This window comes from Chiloscyllium punctatum, chromosome 42, assembly GCF_047496795.1.
Source record: "Chiloscyllium punctatum isolate Juve2018m chromosome 42, sChiPun1.3, whole genome shotgun sequence".
Classification (NCBI taxonomy): domain Eukaryota; kingdom Metazoa; phylum Chordata; class Chondrichthyes; order Orectolobiformes; family Hemiscylliidae; genus Chiloscyllium; species Chiloscyllium punctatum.
In genome coordinates, this window is record NC_092780.1 from 54,674,224 (window position 1) to 54,690,524 (window position 16,301).

Genomic DNA, 16,301 nt, shown 5'->3' on the forward strand with positions numbered 1-16,301 from the left:
AAGCGGCAGATTCAAACCACTATAAATGCCGGAGGAAAGATCACAGAAGTGTTTCACAGGAGGCTCCCAAGCACTGAGGATGTCACCTAGACAGGGGACGAAACGTCTGCAACACAAATTCCTAGCTCGGCGAACAAACCACAATAGTGGGAACAGGTTATGAATTTTCACAGAGAAAGAGAAGAGAAATTCCCACAAGGTGCAGGCTGTCAACTGAATTCTAAGACTTTGATTGGTTCATTTTTGTTAGTTAAGATTATTAAGGTATATGGTTCAAACACAAGGAAAGATAACTAAGATACACATTAACCACAAAGTAACTGAAAGGAGATGAAAGACAGCCTCCTGTAGCCACATGCTTCATTGAAAACCAGAGTCGAGACTATGGTGTTGGAAAAGCCCAACAAGTCAGGCAGCATCCGAGGAGCAGGAGAATTGACGCTTCAGGCATAAGCCCTTTATCAGGAATGAGGCTTGTGGGCCGGGATGGATGAGAGATAAATGGGAATGGGGAGGAGGCTGGGAGGAAGGTAGCTGGGAATGTGATTGGAAGATGAAGGTTGGGGTGAAAGATATTAGGTCGGAGAGGAGGGTGGAGCGGATAGGTGGGAAGGAAGATGGACAGGTCTAGAGGGCGGTGCTGGATTGGAAGCTTGAGACTGGGATAAGGTGGGGGAGGGGAAATGAAGAAACTGGTGAAATCCACATTAATCCCATGTGGTTGCAGGGTCCCAAGTCGGAAGGTGAGGAGTTCTTCCTCCAGGTGTTGTGTGGTTAGGGTTTGGCAATGGAGGAGGCCCAGGACCGACATGTCCTTGGTGGAGTGGTAGGGGGAGTTAAAGTGTTGGGTCACAGGGCAGTGGGGGTGGTTTGGGTGTCCCAGAGATGTTCTCTGAAACGTTCCACAATTTGGCGGCCTGTTTTCCCGATGTAGAGGAGACCACATCAGATGCAATAGATACAGGAGATGGCGTATGTGGAAGTTCCAGGTAAAATTCTGTTAGATGTGGAAGGCTTCTTTGGGGCCTTGAATGGAGGTGAGAGGGGAGGTGTGGACGCAGGTTTTGTACTTCTTGCATTGGCAGGGAAAGGTGCTGGGAGTGGGTACATTATTTTATGTCTGATATGGTGGAGAATGAGCATTTGTTGAGTGTGTGAATTCTCCTGACGATGTAAAAGAGCAGAGGTCCTTTGCAGGTCTGGGAGAGTCTATAAATTTCAAGGCTGCCCCTACTCCCCTTATTGAACAAGGGAATGACATTTGCTGTAATCCAGTCTTCTGGCACTATTCCTGTAGACAATGATGACATAAAGATCAGTGCCAATCTCCACCCTGGCTTCCCAGAGAATCCTAGGATTAATCCCATCCAGCTCAGGGGCCTTACCTATTTTTACACTTTCCAGAACTGCTAACACCTTCTCCTTGTTAACCTCAATCCCATCCAATCTAGTAGTTAGGTCAATGGTGTGCTCCCCCTGCCAGACGTGGGAGATCAGGAAGCAGTCCAGTGGCCCTGACGACTATGTTTGCAGGAAGTGTGACCGGCTGCAGCTCCTCACAGACCACATTGTTCAGTTGGAGCAGCAGTTGGACACACTGAGGAGCATACAGTGGGCAGAGTGTGTGGTAGACCCTACTAACAGGTACACCATTTTGGATATTGTTGAGGAGGCTGGCCTCAGAGGGGAGTATAACAGCAGCAGCCGGGTTTGTGGCACCACAACTGGCTCTGTTGTATATCAGGGTCAGTCAACATCCAGACAAGTGACAGTGATGGGAGACTCGCTAGTTGGGGCACACACGCGGGCATTTCTGTGGTCCCATTTGAGATTCCAGGATGGTATGTTCCCTCCTTGGTTCCAGGGTCAAGGACATCTCTGAATTGTTGCACAAAATTCTTAAGGAGGAGGTTATGAAGCCAGAGGTCATTGTGCACATTGGTCCCAATGACATAGGTAAAAAGAGGGATGAGGTCCTGCAGAGTGAGTGCAGGAAGTTAGGAAAGAGCTGAAAAGCGTTATGTAATCAGGGATAGGAGAGTGTAGTTGTGCGTGAGACAGGTTGAGGGATCCAGGAGGTAGAGTTGCAGGAGCCTCAGCCCCTGTCCTTGTCAACCAGGTTCAAGATGTTTGCTCCCTGTGTGTGGACGGGAATAGGGACTGCAGGGAGAATGAGCTGACTGCAGCACCACAGTGCAGGGAGCCATTCAAGGGGAGGAAGAGAAGAGAAATATTGTTGTAACTGGGGATAGTGTAGTTAAAGGCATAGACACTGTTCTCTGTGACCAGGATTGAGAGTCCCAATGGGTGTGTTCCTTGCACAGAGCTTGGGCTCGGGATATCTCATCTGGGCTGCACAGTGGGCGGGTAAAGATCCAGTGGTTGTGGTCCGTGTAGTATCAATGACATAGATAACACTAGGGCAGACAGTCTGCTAAGGGAGTATTAACAGCGAGGAGCTAAACTAAATAATAAGACCAAAAAGGTCGCAGTCTCTGGATTACTACCTGAGCCATGAGTTAATTAGCACAGGGTTGATAAGATTAAGCAGGTAGATGCATGGCTCAAAAATTGGTGTGGGAGAAATCTGGTTGAATTGAGACATTGACATCGGTATTGGGAAAGAAAGGACCTGGTCTGGAGGGATCAGAGACCAAGTGAATCACATAACTAGGGCTGTAGACAGGGTTTTAAACTCAACTAGGAGGGCTGAAATGCTCTTTTCTTTAATCCTCAGCTGTTGTTTTCACCTTGTAGAATCTTGTCACAAGGTTATTCTGTATGGTTCTCTAAAGTTCAGCTCTTTCAGTTGTGGTCTGTCTGCACCAGCAGCCTCCTTAAAGCTGAGCCTGAAGAAATCTTCAGCTCTCCACTACTGCCAGTGTGTAGGATTCCGCTAAATGGACTCCACACTGTTTGTCACCATGCTGTAAGTTAGTGGGGTGGGGTGGAGGGGTGGGAGCTCAGTTATAGGGCAAATTAGAGAACCCGAATCAAAGGAAGAGAGAAGAGTGCAGAAGTCAGGATAGGTTATTAAAATCTCCAGCACAGACACAAACAGGACATGGTTTGGAGGTCCCTGTGTTGGACTGGGGTGGACAAAGTTAAAAATCACACAGCACCAGGTTCTCGTCCAACAGGTTTAATTGGAAGCACTAGCTTTCGGAGCGTCGCTCCTTCATCAGGTGATTGTGGAGGACACAATTATAAGGCACAGAATTTATAGCAAATATTTACAGTGTGATGTATCTGAAACACATTGAAACACACGTGGATTGTTTGTTGAGTCTTTCATCTGTTCGAATACAGTGATAGTTTCACATCTTTCATGTGTAAATCACAAAACCTTTTTATAAAAGTTGCATTCTCAGGTTAGCTGTTAGCAATGGTGATAAATAGACAATATGTTGAAGGTGTTGGCCCCCTGTGTTCTCTGTCTATACCATGATGTTTAGATTGATTCTAATTTAAAAAGTGAGATAAGAGTTTTGCATGAATGCATGCAGTTTTTGTACTCTGCAAGTACAAATTCACCCCACAAAATATATGTGTGCATGTGGGTCTTTGTGTCTGTCTGTGTGTATGTCTGGGTTGGTGGTTGTGAGTGTGAGAGAGAGTGTATACGTGTGTGTAGTGAGTGTAGAGTGTCTTACATCTGTGAGGGGGTGCATGTGTGGGTGTGGGAGTGTGTGTGCGTGTCTGGGGTGGGAAGTTGTGAGTGTCTGTGAGGGAGTGGATATATGTGTGTGCATGAGTGTAGAGTGGTCTAAGTCTCTGACAGGATGCCTGTGGGAGTGTGTGTGTCTGTAAGAGTGTGTGTGAGTATCTGTGTGCGTGTCTGTGTATATGTGTGTCCGTGTGTATGTGTGTGTATCGGAGTGTCTGTGTGTGTGTGTGTAGTGCAATGGTGGTCACCAGTAATGTGCCATGAACCCAAGTCCCCGATTGATGCCCTCCCGATGGGTACCGAACTTAGCTATCAGCCTCTGCTCGGCCACTTTTCACTGCTGCCTGTCCCGAAGTCCGCCTTGGAGGGTGGTCACCCGAAGGTCCGAGGTCGAATGTCCTGGACCACTGAAGTGTTCCCCAACTGGGAGGGAACCCTCCTGTCTGTTGATTGTTGTGCGGTGCCCATTCATCCGTTGTCGTAGCCTTTGCTCCGTTTCCCCAATGGACCATACCCCAGGGCATCCTTGACTGCAACGAATAAGATAGACAACATTGGCTGAGTCACATGAGTACCTGCCACATACAAGGTGGGAGGTGTTCCCCCACATAATAGTGTTATCTATGTCCACAATCTGACACGTCTTGCAGCGCCTACCGTGACAGGGTTGTATGGAGTTGTCCTGAGAACCGGGAAGTTTGCTAAGAACAATGATCTGTTTGAGGTTTGGCGGTTGTTTAAAGGTGAGCATTGGAGGTGTGGGGAAGGTCTTGGTGAGGTGCTCATCCTCATTGATAATGTGTTGCAGGTCACGAAGAACATGGCGTAGTTTTTCAGCTCCTGGGAAGTACTGAACAACGAAGGGTACCCTGTCGGTTGCAGCACGTGTCTGTCTCCTAAGGAGGTCATTACGGTTCCTTGCTGTGGCACGTCGGAACTGGAGGTCAATGAGTTGGGCATCGTACCCCGTTCTTGTGCAGGCATCCCTGAGTACTTCCAGGTGACCATCACGTTCCTCCTCATCTGAGCAGATGCGGTGTTTGCGTAGGGCTTGTCCATAGGGGATAGCTGTTTTAATATGTTTTGGGTGGAAGCTGGAGAAGTGTAGCATTGTGAGGTTGTCTGTGGGTTTGCGGTAGAGTGTGGTGCTGAGGTGTCCATCCTTGATGGAGATGCATGTGTCCAAGAATGAGACAGATAGTCGAGAGTAGTCCTCGGTGAGTTTGATGGTGGGATGAAACTTGTTGATGTCACTGTGTAGTTTTATCAGTGACTCCTCACCATGGGTCCAGAGGAAGGAAATGTCATCAATGTACCTGGTGTACAATGTTGGTTGGAGATTCTGCGTAGAGAAGAAGTCTTGTTTGAACCTGTGCATGGAGATGTTGGCATATTGGGGTGCAAATGTGGTCCCCATGGCTGTTCCATGTATCTGGATGAAGAATTGGTTGTCAAAGGTGAAGACATTGTGATCGAGGATAAAGCACATAAGTTAGAGGATGGTGCTCGGAGATGAGCAGTTGTTGGTGTTGAGTACTGAGGCTGTTGCTGCGATACCATCATTGTGAGGGATGCTGGTGTAGAATGCGGAAATGTCCATTGTGACGAGGAATGTTGCCGGTTCGACTGGTCCGTGGATGCTGAGTTTCCACAAAAAATCTGTGGTGTCGCGACAGGAGCTAGGGATCTCCTGTACAATAGGTTTCAAGATGCCTTCAACATAGCCGGAGAGATTCTCACACAGGGTCCCATTACCCGATACAATGGGACGTCCTGGTGTGTTGGTTTTGTGCACCTTTGGAAGGCAGTATATTATGAACCATGATAATGAAAAGATTGTTTCATTTTCCCCTGATTCTTAACCCAATTACAATGAAATACATATAATATATGTACAAAACATCAGTATTTGTTCAATCTTATCTATACTTTATCCGTTAAATTCTCGATATTGTATCTGCTGTCACATTGTTATAACCCGTGACATGTACAATATATAAATTAAAAGTCTGCAACACAAGGCCCCAATGAAATGGTCTCATTTGCTTGTCTTTAAATCATTCCAAGAATGTAAGAGGATTGTGATCTGTGGACCCAACCGTCTCCGACACATTGTCATGACATTAACATTAAAACGTTGTAAGGCCAGTACCAAACTCAATAGTTCCTTTTCAATCATAGAGTATTTTCTGTGGTGGGTGTTGAGTTTCTTTGAAAAGTAACTGACTGGCAGTTCAATTCCATCATCACCTTCCTGTATCAGTTCCAACTCCAATGTCACTAACATTGATTGCAGTTTGAAGGGTTTCAAAAAGGTTGGTGTCTCTGAAACTGGTGCGGTGGTTAATACTGTTTTCAAATAGTCCAATGTCTCCTGGCATTGTTCTGTCCACCAAAATGTTGTCTTCTCCTTCAGCAAATCTGTTAACGGTGAGACTACACTGGTGAAGGTTGGAACAAACTTCCAGGAAAATCCGCTTCATCCAAAAATCGAAGCATCTCTTTCTTCAAGGTTGGTTGTGGAAATTCCTCGGTATCCTTCATCTTTGTTTTCCTTCGGGTCAATCTTCCATTACCAATGTTCTGTCCCAAGAACATCACCTTTGCCTTCGCTCATCCTGTTTTCTGTAAGTTTATTATCAGTTTTGCTTCTGAGAACCGCTCAAAGAGCTCTGCCAACTGTACCATGTGATCGTTCCATGACTCACTAAAGATCACTACACCATCCAGACAGACTGTACAGTTTGTTAACCCACCTTTCCAATGTCTGTTCCTGAGTCTTTGGGATGTAGTGGGTGCGTTCTTCATTCCAAAGGACATCACTTTGAATTGATATAGCCCATGTGGGATTACAAATGCAGAAATTTATTTCACTCTCACTGATAAAGGTACCTGCCAATACCACGCATTAAGTCTAACTTTGTGATGTAACTGGTTTGCCCAACTTTCTCGATACTGTCCTCCAATCTTGGTTCTGGGTTTGAGTCTGATTTTGTTACAGCGTTGACCTTCCAATAATCCACATAGAATTGTTGAGTCCCGTCGGGTTTGGGAAGTTAGGCGATTGGTGAACTCCACTCACTCTGACTCAGTTCGATGATATCCTCAATGAGGATCACATGCACCTCCTTCTGGACCTGTGTGTCTTTGAAAGGATTAAGTCTGTAGGGGTGTTGTTTTATCGGAACAGCATTCCCTCCATCTACCTCATGTACAATAGCATTAGTCCTCCCCATCTTATTCCTGCATGTGTCCTCATCCTGCAGCAACAAGCCTTTCAACTGGGTTCTTTGGTCCTGAGACACAGCTCACTAACCTCTCCCACTCCTCAAGGACTCCCTCATTCTTTAATGTCATTTGAGACACATCAAACTCCACGACATCTGGATTGGATTCCGCACTCTGTGGGACAGTAACTAACACCTGTTCCTCCATTTCCTTCTCTCTATTATCATAAGGTTTCAACATCTTCACATGACAGACCCGATACAGATTTTTTTTTCCCGATCCTGCATCTTTCCCAGATAGTTTACCTGGCTCAGCTTTTGCTCAATTTGATCAGGATCGCTAAACCTTGCTTCGGAAGGATCTCTGATCACTCGTGACAATATTAATAAGTCATCGCAACAGGAAAACATTCAAATTCCAGAATGTTCACTGACACCTGCTTCATTCTACACTGTGCCCTCTTCAGGTGCTGTTGAGCTAACTCACCAACCTGATTTCCGCTCTCCCTCACCTCTGATATATAATCCAAGGGTGAGATCGCGACTTTGCTCCTGTCAGTTTCTCTTTCATTAATTTCAAAGACCCTGTCAGTTTCTCTTTAATTAATTTCAAAGACCCTGTCACATAACATCCAAATATAAACTCAAAGGGTTTAAACTGAGTAGATTCATTTGGGGCATCTCGAATGGAGAACAATCCAAATGTGATACCTTTATCGTAATCATTCAGGTCATCCTGACAGGATGGTCTTCCCATGATCTTCAGGGTGTGATGCCACCTTTCTACAGCTCCCTGGGATTCAGGGGGATACACACTTGATTTAAAGTGCTATGTGCTGAAGCTATCCATGACTTCCTTAAACAGCCTGAGAGACAAAGAAACCCTGCAGATGCTGGAATCCAAAACAAACAGGCAGGAGGCTGGAAGGACACAGCAAGGCAGGCAGCATCAGCAGGAGGAGAGTCAGTGTTCCAGATATAACTCTTCTTCAGGACTGGGGGTGGGTGTGGGAGGAGCTGCAGATAAAGGGTGTGGCAGGTGGGGATAGGTGAAGACAGGTAGAGGGTCCGACCTGGTTTGGTCAATGGGCAGAATGAATCCTGTTGGGGGCAGGGACCATTGGAAGGGAGGGGAGAGGCTGGGAAGGGAGTTGGGGAATGGGAAGGGAGGTTATTTGAAATTAGAGAACTCAATTTTGAGTCCTCCAAGCTGTATGCTGCCTCGGTGGAAGATGAGGTGTTGTTCCTCCAGTTTGCGCCGTGGTTCATTGTGGCAATGGAAGAGGTCATGTTCAAAAGGGAGTGGTTGGGGGAATTGAAATGGTGGTGACTGGGAGGGTCCGGTTGGCCCCTGTGGGCCCGGCTGTGATGCTCGGTGAACAGAATGCCTAAGTTTACATTCAGTCACCCCGATGTAGAGAGGACCACATCGGGAGCACCTGATGCAGTAAACTAGTCTGGAAGAGAGGCAGGTGACTCTCTGTCTCACCTGGAAGGAGTGTTTGTGGCCCTGGGTGGAGGGGAGGGGGCTGGTGTGCCAACTGGTTTGGCATCTTTTCTGGTTGCAGGAGAAGGTACCTGGGGGTTCGGGGGGGGGTGGGTTCGGTGGAGACAGTGGGCACAAACCAAGGATTGTTGAAGTGAGTGGTCCTTGTGGAAGGCAGAGAGGGGTGGGGGAGGGGAAGATGTGCTTGGTGGTGGGGTCTAGGTGGAGTTGGCGGAACTGTTTAAGGATAATACGTTGGATGTGGAGATTGGTGGGATGGTGGGTGAGGACAAGGGGGACTCTGTCTTTATTGCACGAGGGGGTGTTTGGACCAGTGGGACAGGGAATGGAGATGGTTTGGAGGAGCACTGTCTGGGTAATGGAGGGAGGAAAATCACTGTGTTCAAAATATGGGGATATCTGGGATGCTCACGTGTGGAATGTCTCCTCGTCCGAGCACGTGCTGCAGACACAGAGGAATTTGGAGAATGGGATGGAGGACACTGGGTGGAGGGGGGAGTACTCCAGGGAGTTATGGGAGTCTGTGGGTTTGTCACCGGAGTCTGTCACGGAAGATGGAAATGGTGAGGTGAAGAAAGGGGAGGGAGGTGTCTGAGATGGACCGAGTGAGTTTGAGGGTGGGGTGGAAGGTGTGGGTGAAGTCGATGAGCTGCTCCGGTTCAGCCTGGGTACAGGACACTGCACCGATGCAGTCACCGATGTAACGGTGGAAGAGTTGGGGCCCAGTGCCTGTGTAGGTACTGAAGAGGAACTGTTCGATATCACCAACAAAGAGGCAGGTGTAGGTGGGGCCCATTCAGGTGCCCATGGCCACTCCCTTGATTTGAAGGCAATGGGAGGAGGTGAAGGAAAGGGTTTTGAGGGTGGGGACCAGTTCAGCGAGGTGGAGGAGGGTCATGGTGGAGGGGGACTGGATGGGTTTGTTGGGGAGGAAAAAGCAGAGGAAGTGGAGGTCTTCCGTGTGGGGTCTGGATGCATGGACGGACTGTACGTCCATAATGGAGATAAAGCACTGGGGGCCAGGGAACAGGAAGCTGCTGGAGAGAATAAGGACATGGTTGGAATCACGGATGTCAGTGGGAAGTGCCTGAACGAAGGGGGAGAGGATGGAGTCGAGGTCGGTGCCAAGACGACAGGTCAGGCAGGATCGTTGGGCTTGTGGATCAGCCCCTTGGTCTGACTGAATCTCTCTGGGTCATCCAGACTGCACAAAGAAAGCTCCGAACTCCTCTCCCACCCTTTTTATGTTCATACTCCGGAATGGAATTGCCTCCGGAAATCTGGTGCACACATCCATTACGGTGAGCAAGTACTGGTTCCCTCATCTAGTTCTCAGGAGGGGACCTACACAATCCACCATAACCCGGGTGAAAGGGTCTTCGGGATGGGGGAAATGGCAACAAAGTCGCTGGGTTTATTCCCGCCTGTGGCTTCCCTCCCATTTGCCGTGTATGACACGTACAGCAAAAGTTACCCACATCCTTGTGCATTCCAGGCCAATAGAAATGGTTTTGTACCTGAGCCTGAGTCTTCCATACACCTGGGTGACCTCCTCCTGGTCATTCATGTGCTACCCCTCCCCCCACTCCCCCCCACCCGTGTCACTTCCTGTCTGTATGCTCCTGACAACACAATCTGGTGCAGGTCGGCCCATTTCTCCTCGACACTAACCTGCCGTGGTCTCCATTTTCATCTTTAAGATAATTACCCTCAGGAATAGTCTCTGCCTCCTTTTCGGAGTGTGCATCATCTTTTATTGCCTTGTCTTTCTGCTGTAGGTCCATTAGCCTTTCAGGACCAAACACTTCTGCCTGACCCTCTGTCTGTTCAGGTTTGTCCTGCACCGTTACATCAAACAGGGGGTCTGCTAACTGAACCTCAACTCCTTCATCTTGCTCTTTAGTTTCTGCTTCGTGCTGTGACTTAGGACAGTGGGATATTGTTACTCCACAGTCTGGGAAAATTCCAGGATGTTTTTTCTTGTAATTCCTCAGTTCCCTGGTCTTCCTTGGGTTTCTCTACAACAAGGAATCTCACTCCCACCCTGGATCCTACTACATTGTTCCCAAAAACAAACTGGATTCCTGGAACTGACGCTCTGTCAATCACTCCCACTGTAACTTGCCCAGTCTAGAGTTGGCACTCCAACCTGATCTTACATAGGGGAAGGTATGGACGTTATTCTGGCAGTTATCTAGTTACTTAGTGTTACAATGTATGCCCGGGACCATGTTACAGGGCTCCAGTAACAGATAATGGTAGTGCATTGTGATCGGTTAGTTAAATCCCTGGGAGATGAGCTCATGCTGAAGGTGATGGTGTTGGAATGTGATCGGTTCAATGTGAAGGAGGGAACTAGTGTGGCAGACGGTGATCAGGTTAGAAAGGTGAAGCAAGCCAGTGTGATTGGGGATGGTAATGCTCTCACACAGGCACGGGAAGGATAACTGTATGAATTGCAGGAGATCAAACAGATTGGGGGAAGTCAGGAAAACATTTTGCTGGCTCCCACATCTTTGATTTTGCAAGATTAAAGTTTAACTTCATGAAGGATTTTCTGCATTTCCTGGTAATTTTTAAAATACAACATTGAGTGATTCCTCTACAACAAACGCTAAATTTCTGTCCATCTATAGCACTACTTAGCATTCTGTTGGGTAACAGGTCAGACAGAGTGCAAATAAGTTCATCTCTTCATATTAGGGACTGGTTAAATCCTGTATCTCTCAAAATTATAACTTCTTTCCTTTCTCCCCCGATCTTCCTGAGTAATCTTTACCCACTGAGGCGAATCCTTTGTAGAGATCAGGTACAACCGCCATACCCAGCCCCTGCGTAGGCTGTGCACTCTCCTGCACTCCTCAATTGTTTTGAGTTTCCTTTACTCCTTTCACTAATGCCACTGCCTTAGCCTCTTTTCCCACAATGCCTTTCTTTACCGACCAGCACTGTGACTGGCTATGTCCCACGTTACCACAGTGGAAACACATGAGGCCTTTCACCTCCTTTCCACCTTCTTGGGCTTCTTTTTTAACCGGTGGTAAACGATTCCCAGTGTTCTCTACTCTGTGTGTTGGAGTGTAGGACCTCCCCTTCTCCCAATTTCTCACCCTCACAGATGGAATTCTTGCTGGAAGCTAAACATTGCCTTATGCACCAATGTATATTCATCCGCCATCTCTGCTGCTGTCCAAAATTGTTGAACTTTCTGTTCATCCACGTGAATTCTTATTAACTCAGGAGGGAGCTTTTAAACTCCTCTTGCTGAATAATCTCTCTTACAGCCTCATAAGTCTTATCTAGTTTTAAAAATTACCATGTTTAATGCTTTTAAAGTCAACATAGGTCAGACCTGGTTCTTTCTTTGTGTTCCTGAATCACTGTGTATTTGCTTCTGGTACTAATTCTTAAGCATTCAAAACAGCTTGTTTGACATCTGTATAATCGCTTGACCCCTCATCTGACCGTGCTGCAAGTACCTCACTCGCTCTGCCGACCAGCTCAGTCTGAACCAGCATTACCCACAAGTCCGCTGACCACTCCATCTGCCGAGCCAACTTTTCAAATAAAATGAAGGAAACATCGACACTATTCTCATCAAAATGTGACAGAGTTTTAACATATTTATATATATCACGACCTCCTCATTTCACCTCCATCCTGTTCACTTGACTTTCCCGACGAAGTCACAACTTCTGAAGTTCAAATTCTCTCTCCTTTTCTCTTTCTTTTCTTTCTGTTTTCTTTCTCACTTTCTTCTCTCTCTTTGCTCTGCGAAGAACTTCTCACCTTTTTTCCTGTCTCTCTTTCTTTTCCTCTCTCTTTTTACTCTGTCCCTCTTTCTTCTCTCTCTCTTGCTCTCTCCCTTTGTTTATTGTCGAACTACATTTTCTTCAATTGTGCGTTAGGTTTTTCTAACTGTACTGCACTTGTCTATTTCTCTGACACACCTACGTGCTTTAGTAACAAACTCTCAATTCCAGCTTTACTTTTGTCTTTGTTAAACCTAATTCTAACCTCTTTGCTAATTTGAAAAGTAAGGTCTTTTTTTCTTTCAATCGAAACTTTCTTGACAAATTTCAGAATCAAACCCAGAACCTCTTTAGTAATTTTAAGAGTCATTTCTCTCACTTTTAATTTAACCAGCCACAAGTAACTGACATTAAACTAATTGTTTCACCTACATTTTACTTAAAGACCTCGGACATTGATCTGCATGTGTTTAAATCTGATGGGATCTTTCACTCCAAATCTGTTCAAATCCATCCAAATCTCAGACTGGATCTGGCTAAACCTCTCCAAATCATGGACCAGACCCCCAAAACCGATATGACATGGTGGGAAACCCTCCTGCCAAATCAACTCGATGCTCAGAAAAGCTCACCTCGCACTGCTGCCTCACAGTGCCCGAGACCCAGGTTCAATTCCCACCTCAGGCGACTCTCTGTGTGGAGTTTGCACATTCTCCCCGTGTTGTGTGGGTTTCCTCGGGTGCTCCGGTTTCCTCCCACAATCCAAAAATGTGCAGGTTAGGTGAATTGGCCATGCTAAATTGCCCATAGTGTTAGGTGTAGGGGTAAATGTAGGGGAATGGGTCTGGGTGGGTTACGCTTCGGTGGGTCAGTGCGGACTGTTGGGCCGAAGGGCCTGTTTCCACACTGTAAGTAATCTAAGAATCCCAATTCGTTAAAGGGGGAGTGTCAGAGAACTCCCCCAACTCCACAACTGAAAGAAAAATCTTTTCCATTCTATTCTTTGACTCTAAAAAGAACATTAACCAACAACTATTTCCAACTCTGCACCTCCTTCCCATTAAAGACTTGTTATTTACCTCCCATCCTATAATAAAATACTGATCCAATAACACCACCTGTTAAAATCACAAGAAATTAATTTTCAAATCCAGACAGCAGCTGTGGTCTCCAATGTCGGTCTTCCTCTGTTTGTAGATCACCCCTGGGTCATCTTCAGTTTTCTGCTGCAAAGGTATTTCATATGAAAAAGGTACCTTTGATATAATGTGTTTTTCAGGCAGTCTCTCAATAGCCATTGGTCCTCTCTCTCTCTCGGACTAACTTTCAAAATGCCACTTATTTATGTCCCAAACATCATTGATTGGTGTTAAAACAGTAACATGCAAATTGGGTGGAGTTTTAATTTCCTGGAGCATAATTTTAACTGATTTGTTAAGTTCAAATAGTGGTCAAAACAACTGAATTATCCATTTCACAGCCAAATGTTACATATTTTCAAATTTCTAATACACTGAGACTGCTCGTCAGTTACATGACAGTTCACTGTGCATTCTGACTGCCAAGCAAACGTCACTCTCTCTTAAAGGTACAGTACATACCTTCAACTCCATAACACTGAACTGCACGCAATATATGAATATTGTCCCAACATGATGAGTTTAGGGCCTAGAATTCTGCCAATGACACACAAATGATACCAATAATGACAGTCATAACTGTGGTAGTTATGATCATAATAATGGTAGTAAGAATGATACGAACAATGGTGATAACAAGAATTGTCCCAAAAGGCTCTCTGATAGCGAGCAGAGTTTGCTTTTGTACGACTATGTTGTTCTTTCTGAATAGAGATGAGGAGCTGACAAGTCAAACATTGCAGTTGGAGGATGGACTGTACACATGAATTCCCTCCCAGTGCTGCAGGGTCTGTCATTCCCACCTGCTGGACTCTTTCTGATCACTTCTTCAAAACGTAGCTTTTTTAAGACACTCACCATGTTTTGCGTGACTAATTTGTGCCATTCTCGTACCTGTAGGTCACAAGATTAAATGTATTTGATTGTCCTATTGATCTTTCTCCTCCTCACTGACTTGAGGTGCCCGGGGTGTCAGATTTCATAACTGGCTCTCTCCAACATCCAGCTAATGCTGTGAGTTTATTTCCAACTGTCCATTCCAACGTAACTGCTCACACAGTCAATAATTATACTTTTCTCGTTCCTCCTCCAGGCATTTTCTTTCCGGTTTATAGCAATCAGCATTAGCCCCCCATTTTTCCCAATGGATTTTGCTGCAGGTCCCATTGAACAATTCAGGAAAAAAGAACTTTCACCGTGTTCCTAATTTTCTCCCGAAACTTGGACAGTGTCACTACGTAAATAATAGTATTTGTGCAGGAACCTAAATCACGAAGCATGTATGAAATTTCTTCAAACCTATATTCAGAGTCATCATCTAACAAATGCTTTGAAACTCCAAAATAATCTAAGAGGTACCACAGCCACAGAATGATGAAGCTGCCAGATATGGTGAACAGTAAAATCATACCCTTCCTCCTGCTCTCCATCTCAGTGTCAGAGTGATCCTGCCTCTGTTTCTGACCCATCAGTACTTTACGAACACGACTGGCTACAACAATGTGTCTGATAGTTAGAGTCTTCAACAGCAAAATTAAAATGAATGGGAGCATTGGGGTTAGAACCTTTTCAAATAGCCTAAATCCCCTCCATACAGGGTCATGATAATAAGCTCGTATGTTCACACATTCCCAGGGTATATTGTTGAAAATCTCAGAAGGCCGAAATCTAAAGTCGATTGGAATATTTTTCAGCGAGAGCAGAATGACACTAGTTGCGAGAAGCACAACTGCAGTTTTCTCATTGCAATATTTTGTTCTCAGCTTCGAGCAACAAATGGCGATAAAACGGTCAAAAGTAAAGGTAACAGTAAACCAGACAGAGCAATCTGTGACTGCACGGCGGAGGGCATAGCGAACAGCGCAAACAGGGGTAATGTCCAGGAAATTCCAAGGGAAAAAGTACTTATTGTATCGGTACATTATAATCTCAAGTATAATGAACAGTAGATCTGTCGTTGCCATTGCCACCAAATAGCGTGTGGTACAAGTGGAAACACCGCATTTTCCCTTGGACAAGATCAGAATAGCCACTAAATTCACTATAAGAGAGAGAAAAGGGAAAAGAGATTAGACATTATTGATCAAAGTTAATTCCGTTTCTTAGTAATTGATGAATGTTTAGAAGGCCACACAAACTCTGATCAGAGCAGTATTTATTGACTCTGAAACATGAACTCAACATTGCTACAAGGTGTGCAACTCTCAGTCTGAAACATCTGACATGGGATATCCAATCAGCTGCTCCCAGGAGGCAGAGCTGCAGTGTGATGAAGAAACCAAAGGCAGGTCACTGAGAGACACCTGCTGAGGTTGAACAAATTCCCTGGGATGGGATGGGATCACCATCGTCTTCTTGGATCATTTCTGGGATTAGGGAACCTTCCTTCCAATTATGGACAACACAGTCAGGCTTCAGGCCCTCGGCTTTCTCAGACATTGTACGATGATTGGTGCATAACAGATAGAAGGGAGTAGACAATTAATGTTTAAGATTAAACTTCCAACACCTGTGAAGGTATGCTCCAAGAACTGGTTTTCAATGCGAGAGGACGATCAATAAACAGAATGAAATTTCACAATAACACAGACTTTGGGGAGCGCAAACCTTGATTATATTATGCAATACTTGTCTTCACCTCATTACACTATCGACATTTGGAGCATGTATTCGGTATCATGATCACACCGTGCCTGAGACGTTTAAAAAAATTGCTGGGAAACTTGAAGTGGATTGTGTCCATTGAATAGCTCCTCAAGCCAATGAAAGGTATGTCTGAAATTGCAATAGAGTAGATCACAGGAACTGGATCTATGGGCAACCACGGTGCAATTCTGAACAAATCCCAACTGTCTGCATATGCTCCATAACCCTCTGCCATCTGCCTGTCTCTGTGTCTGTGTAAATGCATCTTAAACATAGAAATAGATAAGATAACAATCACCTCCCCAGCAGCACATTCCAGGCACCGAGCACCCTCTCTGTAAAAACAAGTGATTTAGTTCACTC